At 40.2% G+C, this 8,519-nt stretch overlaps 1 protein-coding gene across 1 annotated transcript in view; it reads right to left on the reverse strand.

Annotated features, from left to right (window-relative positions):
• ZRANB1 (zinc finger RANBP2-type containing 1) overlaps positions 1-8,265 on the reverse strand; it is a 40,850-nt gene extending 32,585 nt beyond the window's left edge. Inside the window, exon 1 of the mRNA XM_037727617.1 lies at positions 8,245-8,265. The gene's annotated coding sequence lies outside the window, so the exon portion shown is untranslated. The remainder of the gene's footprint in view (positions 1-8,244) is intronic.
• Between the last annotated feature and the right edge of the window lie 254 nt (positions 8,266-8,519).

Raw genomic sequence — 8,519 nt, forward strand, 5'->3', positions numbered from 1 at the left:
CTATTTGTATTAATTTCTTATTGCTGCTCTAACAAATGATTACAACCTTAGTGACTTAAAACAACACAAACTTTCTGTCATACAATTCAGGTCAGAAGTTCAGCAAGGCTCTCACTGAGCTAAAATCAAAAGTGTTGGCAGAGCTGTGCTCCTTCATGAGCCTCTAGAAAAGCCTTGTCTCTTCTTCTAGAGGCTGCTGGCATTCCTTGCCTCATGCCCTGCAACTCTCTCAGGCCTTTCCTTCTCTTCTCATGGTCCCATCTGTAATCCTCACTCTCCTGTGTCCCCCTCTGATTTACAAGGACGCTTGTGATTATACCACTACCCAGATAACCCTGCCATTGAAGGCATCTTTAATCACTTCTGTAGAGTCTCTTTTGCCACATAAGGTGGCATACCCACAAATCCTGGGGACTGGGATGCAGCCATGAGGAGGTGGGTTGTGGACATTATCCTGCCTGCCACTCTATTTATATCAATCATGTAAATCACCCAAAAAAGCCCAAGGAGGGCGTAGAGGGAGATAAACCTATAAGGATGTCAATGGGCAAGTTAAAAATGTAAATTTGGACACTATAACTTATTAATAGTATGTTCTTATTTTTTTGTTTTTATTTATTTTGCGGGGGGGGTGGGGAGATGGAGTTTCACCCTGTTGTCCAGGCTGGAGTACAGTGGCATAACCTCGGCTCATTGCAACCTCTGCCTCCCAGGTCCAAGAGATTCTTCTGCCTCAGCCTCCCAAGTAGCTAGGATTACAGAAGCCCGCCACCACGCCCAGCTATTTTTGTATTTTTAGTAGAGACGGGGTTTCACCATGTTGGCCAGGCTGGTCTTGAACTCCTGACCTCAAGTAATCTGCCTACTACGGCCTCCCAAAGTGCTGGGATTACAGGTGTGAGCCACCGTGCCCGGCCAATAGTGTTTTTAAAAATAACGAATGTTTTGTGACTTCAGGTAAGTCATCAATAAAATATCCTTGTGAATGAAATAATTTTTAAAGCTAAGGAGTAATGAACTAGAGAATAGAAGCCTCTTCCATTTTTTTTCTTCACAATCATTTGTAATGCCCTGAGCTTTCTCTCAAGTTAAAAAGTCAGCCCAAAGATGTCTTAAATGGGCAAAATCACCAATGTCCAATGCAAGGATTTCCTTTTCCGCTTTTGACATGGTAATTTTCTTGGTAATATAAATCACCTTACAATCATTCCAGTTCAAAGGAATATAATCTCTCAAAAACTAAATGACTTTTTCTTCATGGAAGTTACTTTAACTTTGTTTGTATTATTGCACAATCTCCCTTTCTTTTTTTTTTTTAAGACACGGGGTTTCACCATTGGCCAGGATGGTCTTGATCTCCTGACCTCGTGATCCGCCCGCCTCGGCCTCCCACAGTGCTGGGATTACAGGCGTGAGCCACCAACAATCTCCCTTTCATATTTCATTTCACCAGGCACATATTTCCAAAGTAGAAACTGTTTTTAAAAAATCATTATAGAAGATCACATTTTGCACAGTTTTGTTTCTTCTTCAGAAAAAATAATACTAATTTAATGATTTACTTCCTTGAGAATAACCTTCAACAAATTGTAAATGTCCATCCATATACATAATTCTTAACATTAATACCAAAACAAATCGAAAATAACACTTTAAAATGTAATACGCCTACACTTTGCTATTTTTTGTCAAACAATGTGTGTTAGTAAAACCAAATGGACAAATACATTCTGACATATTTAATACCATGCAAGTTTTAAGACATAGTCTTGCTCTGTCACCCAGGCTGGGAATACAGTGGCACAATAATGGCCCACTGCAGTGAGCTGTGATGGTACCACTGCACTCCAGCCTGGGCGACAGAGCAAGACCTTATCTCAAAAAAAAAAAAAAAAGTGTGTGTGTGTGTGTGTGTGCGTATACAGTTTCAATGTGAACTTGTTACTTAAGTTTCCTTCTTCTTCCCCTATGCCTTAGACAGCCCCAACCAAATCCCATCTTCGTTAGCAGGAGCACTGGACAAGGTAAACTTAAGAAAGATGCAACTATTGTTGAGGAAGTGAGACCAAATGCCAACTAGGAAGCAGTAGGTCCAACAACAACTGAATAAATATTTCAAGTAAAAATCTCATTTGATAGTTATACCAAACACATAGAATGATTTTTTAAAAAGCAAATATTGCCATGAGTGCAAGTAGGAAGGTAGAAAAATTAAATATACAGAAACCTGACTTTAGACTTTTCATATCCATAGACTGCCCAGTGATAAACCGAAGCCTCTACTGTAAGACCTCTACTGTAAGCCTTTCCTGTAAGACCCTTTCATACCTAATACCTACCTCAGACTTCCTGACAACCAGTGAGAAGTAGAACTGGCTCTCCTGGGTTGGGCCCCAACTACTTAAAAAATACAGAAAGCTAGGAAGCAGGCAAAGAATCCAGAAATTCATAGGAGTAGGATAAAGGTTTGTCCAAACCCCAGTTCCCAAAAATATTCATGTGTTCACTGATATAAAAATACTTGAGTGCCTAGTATGTATGTAGCAGGCACTGTTCTAAGATAGAGCTTTGAACAAAAGAGGTAAAATTCCTGGCCCTCAGGAAGCTTAAACTCTGGAGTAGAGAGAGACAAACAATAAACAAGATGACTAAGCATATTAGAAGGTGACAAGTGTTATAAAGAAAATTAATGCTGTGGGGAGGGATAAAGGACAGGAATGAAATCCTAGATACAGCGGTCATGGAAGACCTCACTGAGAAGGCAACACTTGAGAAAAGTGAAGGTGAAAAGCAATTTGGGCAAAAAAAACAGCAAGTAAAAGGCTTGAGGCTTGTTTATAGAATAAAAAGGTAGCAAGAGTGGCTGGAATAAAATGGAAAAGGTGGAAAACAGATTAGTTCAGAGATAAACAGCATACATTTGACCCCTGAACAACAAGGGGAGTAGGGGGACCAACCTCCCACACAGTAGAAAATCCATGTATAACTTTTGACTCCCCCAAAACTACTGATAGCCTACAGCTGACCAGAAGCCTTACTAATAGCATAGTCAAATAATACAAATTTGTATATGTATTATACACTGTATTCTTGTCATACATTAGAAAAAAGAAAATGCTAAGAAAATCATAAGGAAGATAAGATACATTTACTAACTCATTAAGTGGTCTTCATCCTCATCATCCTCACCTTGAATAGGCTGAGGAGGAGGAGGAAGAAGAGGGGTTGGTCTTGCTGTCTCAGGGGTGGCAGAGCTGGTAGAAAACTTATGTATAGTGGACCCACACAGTTCAGACCTGTGTTGTTTAAGGGTCAAAACTATGTGGAGGCAAGTTGAAATCAGCAATACAAAGCATGTAGATGACCTTGTAGAGTTTTTGAGGGACTCTAGCTTTTAAGCCAAGTAAAAGAGGCAATCAATCACTAGAGGGTTCTGAGCAGAGTTTTTAAAAACAAAACCAGCAGCTCCTCTGTTGACAGTAGACAGTAAGGGAGAGCAAAAGCAAGGGGTAAGGGAGGGCAAAAGCAAGGGGGATCATGGTTTGGACAAAAATAGTGAGAAGTGGTCAGAGTCCAGATATATTTTGAAGGTAGAGCCAATGGATCTTCTGAGAAGTAGAAGTGGGGCATAAGAGGAATCAAGGAGAAACAAGGCTTTTGACACAAGCAATGGAATCAGAAATTTGCCATCAACCAAGATGGGAGCCTGGGAAAAAATAGACTTGAAGGAGAGACCAGTTCTGTTTTAGCAACACTGAGCTTGAAATAAGCTTGAGTTATTAAACACTCCAGCAAAGATGTTGAATGGGCAGCTGGATATATGAATCTAAGGTTCAGAAATACAAGTTACAGCACAGATTTGATATGGTGTTCTTATCTAACCCTGCCTTTTTAAGGACACAACTATGTACACAAAATTGTCAAAGTGCAATTTCATAGGGCAACTGATTCAATACAATAGCAGAACAAAAGCAGGACATTAGGTAGTGTTGCTTTATTCTCCAGATACTGTGTTGTCTACCCAGTGAGAAAAGCAGTCTACATTGAGTACTGACATGACCTCCCTAAAAACCCGATGTCCCTAAAAAAATGCAGCAGCAACGGCAAACACTCCAAAGACAACTGTACATTTACATTCACACCTCTACCTTTACCACCCTGATTCCCAATCTCAGGTTCCACTAATGATGTCAGGTTTCGGCACAGCTGTCCCCAGCATCCTCTGACCACATAAGATAATATGCACTTATGTGAAACTTACATACAACAGCCATGTTAATATGTTTGCTTAATACTGTTGATACCTTAGTTTACATCTGCCCTCTCAACAACTGAATCTTCCTCATTCCTAGTTTATCAGCTACAAAGCTGACCTGAGGTCCAAATTTTTTCCCAACTTTAAATGGAAAAAGTCTCACATTTTATACTCAGTGTACATACTTTAGAGATGGACTCTTCAAAAATCACTAACAACAATAAGTCAAAATACACTGTATCTAAAGAAATCTGGTAAGGGAAGTAAAGATTAATTTTGTTAGTCTTATTGCTCAAACCTTTTTTTTTATTTTTTAGTTAACCCAACACAATGTAAACAAGTTAAAAAAAAGTGTTTAACATATTTCAGTGATGTTTACAAATCAGAATATGGCTGTCCCATAGAAACAGGCCTATAATTATAACCTTATGTATAACAGTTCAGAATGACATTGTACAGTTAACAGTAAAAAATGTTCGCTGATAGGAAAGACACAGTCCACGTTACCAAGAACCAAATACAATCAACCCTTGGCCCTAAGAATCTAGAAACTTTGCAGGAAGAAACAGCAACTTAATGACAAATAGTTGTTTTTCGTTTTTTTGTTTCTGAGATGGAGTCTGGCTCTGTCGCCCAGGCAGGAGTGCGGTGGTGGGATCTCAGCTTACCACAACCTCCACCTCCGGGGTTCAAGTGATTCTCTTGCCTCAGCCTCCCAAGTAGCTGGGACTACAGGCGTGTGCCACCAAGCTGGGCTTTTTTTTGTACTTTTAGTAGAGACAGAGTTTCATCATGTTAGCCAGGATGATCTCGATCTCCACCTGCCACCCAAAGTGCCCAGCCAACAAATAGTTTTGTAAATGAAACAAGGCTAAATCCAATACTGGTCCTATGGTAGAAGTTTTTGTTCCACTTTTAAATTGAAGTCATATTGATTAAAATGCAAAGGGGTGGCCAGGCGCAGTGGCTCATGCCTGTAGTCTCAGCACTCTGGGAGGCCGAGGCAGGTGGATCACGAGGGTCCAGAGTTCAAGACCAGCCTGGCCAAGATGGTGAAACCTCATCTCTACTAAAACTACAAAAATTAACCAGTCACGGTGGCAGACACCTGTAATCCCAGCTACTCGGGAGCCTGAGGCAGAGAACTGCTTGAACCCAGAAGGTTGCAGTGAGCCAAGATCACATCACTGCACTCCAGCCTGGGTGACAGCGAGACTGTCTTTAAAAAAAGCAAGGAGGTGGGCCAGGCCCAGTGGCTAACATCTGTAATCCCAGTACTCTAGGAGGCTGCAGTGGGTGGATCACTTGAGCCCAGGAGTTTCAGACCAGCCTGGGTAACAAGATGAAACCCTGTCTCTACAAAAAAAAGAAAAAATACAAAAATTAGCCAGGCATGGTGGTATGTGCCTGTAGTCCCAGCTACTCGGGAGGCTGAGGTGGGAGCATAGCTTGAGCTGCAGAAGTCAAGGTTGCAGTGAGCCATGACTGGCTCACGTCAAGGTTCACTGCAGCTTTGACTGCACCACTGCCCTCCGGCCTGAGTGACAGAGCACAACTCTGTCTCAACAAATAAAATGCAAAGAGGTACAAAGATGGCTAGTCATCTAGTCAAAAGAAGTAAGGATATGTAGAAAAAGGCAGGACGAAGAAGGAATAATGTCATAAAGACAAACATGATTCATCAAACTCGTGTGTTTCAAGGAGAGAAAATATTTCACATCAGGTGTTCTTATCCTGAGATCCACCGATTTGAAGCAACCGGGGGCTGAAGTGAAACCCTGATTCCTAAAGGATTCTATGACCCCAAAAAAGGTTAAGCATCGTCATGATGAAGGTTAGTTCATTTTCATCTGTAAACCTGCATGTACACCATCTTGTAGTCCAAGTATTCACAGTACACTATTCCCTGCAAAAAAATGATTTTAAGAGTGTTTCAAAGGCATATAAGCAATTAAAAGACAATCACACCCAACATCAAAGCTCATAGATATGTAAAGATTTTATTTATATGAATATCCAAAATAGGTAAATCCACAGACACCAAAAGCAGACTGATGGTTATCAAGGGTTGCACGGTAGGGGTAGGGGGCAGTAACTGCTTAATGGGTACATAGTTGCCTTTTGGAATGATGAAAATGTTTTGGAACAACACAGAGGTAGTGGTTACACAATGTGAATGCACTAAATGCCAAACAAGTTGTTCACTTTCAAAACTGAATAGTTATGTTAAATGAATTTGATCTCAATAAGGAAACTAATAATAAAATCCTTTTGTATCTCCCGTTTAAATTTTTAAAACTGACAATCATACCCTATGTTGTCCCTCAATTTGGAGCAGAAAAATCAGTAGAATAAAATGGGACAACAGAGACAGCAGAAGATGGCTTGGTGTTTTCATCCCTCATCCTCGGATGGGAGGAAACTGGAAGTAAGCATTGCCAAATGCCTACTACGTCTGGAGGTCAGAAGGGTTCATCTGCTGAGATATTCTTTTTTGCCAGAACAAAGTTAAAATTGAATACTCAGGATTTCAGCTGGGCACAGCAGATTATGCCTATAATCCCAACACTTTAGGAGGCTGAGGTGGGAAGATCGCTTGAGCCCAGGTGTTCAAGACCAGCCTGGGCCACATAGGGAGACGCCCATCTCTACAAATAATAGTTAAAAACAATAGCTGGGTATAGTGGTAAAATGCCTATAGTCCCAGCTACTGGGGAGGCTGAGGTGGCAGGTTCACTTGACCCCAGGAGGTTGAGGCTGCAGTGAGCAACCACTGCCCTCTAGCCTGGGTGACAGAATGGTGAAATCTCATGGTGGGGGAAGAAATTTATATAACATATTATATATACATATATATAATTTAATTTTAAAAACTCAAGATTTCTTGAAATCAATTCTTAGGACTCACGGGAGGTTCATACAGCTAAACCTTCCATATTCTTGGGCTGTACCCAGAGGGATAAATGAAAGAAACTGGTACTAAGGGGAAAACTACAGCTAAGTTTATAGTTAAGGCTCAGCTATTGTTCCACACAAAGTTTAGCCTTAGTAATCATTCAAAATTTCCCTTATAAAACCAAATGTCAAAGTAAGCAGCCCATCCAAATAATTTAATAAAAATCCACATCTAATCTACTCAAAAAAATACTGAAGACTCAAGTCACTGCTTTTGTGAATTACATCACAATTAACTCATGAGGTCAATAACTGAAGAAAACTCTGCACTCCTCTGTCTCTGTCCTGTAACAGCATTTCCTGAGGAAAATGTCACAAAACATAAGAACCATAACTTGAAGTATGGAATCAGCTGGCTACATGTAATCAGTTCCATAAATTTTGCAAATATTTACTACATGACACTCATGTTAAAGTAACACCAGTATTTTCAAGGTCATTATTATGTTTGTCCAACTTCTTGGAGTCACACATTTTTGTGGTATTTTTAACATCTGACTAAAGCTTCGATCATCACAAGATGCTCACACTGTTTACAAATACTTGGAAACAGCAGCTGGTGTTCCTCAGTTACATCTTGTTACGATAAACAGAGTAGCAGTTTTAAAGTCCAGGTATACATCTTACTATGGATGTGTAAAAACTTTGCTTTAACTTAAAAGTTTCCCCTGCCCCCAGTAATGGAGAGACATAAACACAATTAATTGTGGGCAATTTAGCACAAAGTTATGACAAGATCACAAATACACAAATTTTTATGTATGCATACTTGAAAATACAACTATCATGTTGAATGAATTAGATGCTAAATACTGACCTTGCACATCATATATATTTTTGAAGCAGAGTCTCACTATGCTGCCCAAGCTAGAGTGCAGTTGCTACTCACAGGCTGAGCATGGCATACTACAGCCTCAAACTGCTGGTCTCAAGCAAGTAGCTAAAACAGACATGTGTCAGCACACTCAGCTCTTCTTATATCATTTTTATCTTTTCCCATCCCATTCAAAAAAATGCAGAATACAGAAACTTACCCACACAAGCACTGAGGAATAGCCAATCAGTCTTTTTCATCCTGTTTTTAATTTGCTTTAGTTTTTTGAAATCTACTTCAAGTTCCTCCTTGCTGCCGACAGCACCAGCCAATTCAATCCTCTGAAAATCCATTTTCACTTCAGAGTCCCGCTTCGTAGCAGGAGGTGATCTCCTTTGGCTATTACCACTACTGCAACTTCCCCTCCATCGAGCTCTGTCTTGCTCATTTATTATTGAAGAAGCCTCTTCAGTCTCTGCCAACTCTATTGCTTCA

The sequence above is a fragment of the Cebus imitator genome, unplaced genomic scaffold (assembly GCF_001604975.1).
Source record: "Cebus imitator isolate Cc_AM_T3 unplaced genomic scaffold, Cebus_imitator-1.0 Scaffold235, whole genome shotgun sequence".
In the NCBI taxonomy this organism is placed as follows: domain Eukaryota; kingdom Metazoa; phylum Chordata; class Mammalia; order Primates; family Cebidae; genus Cebus; species Cebus imitator.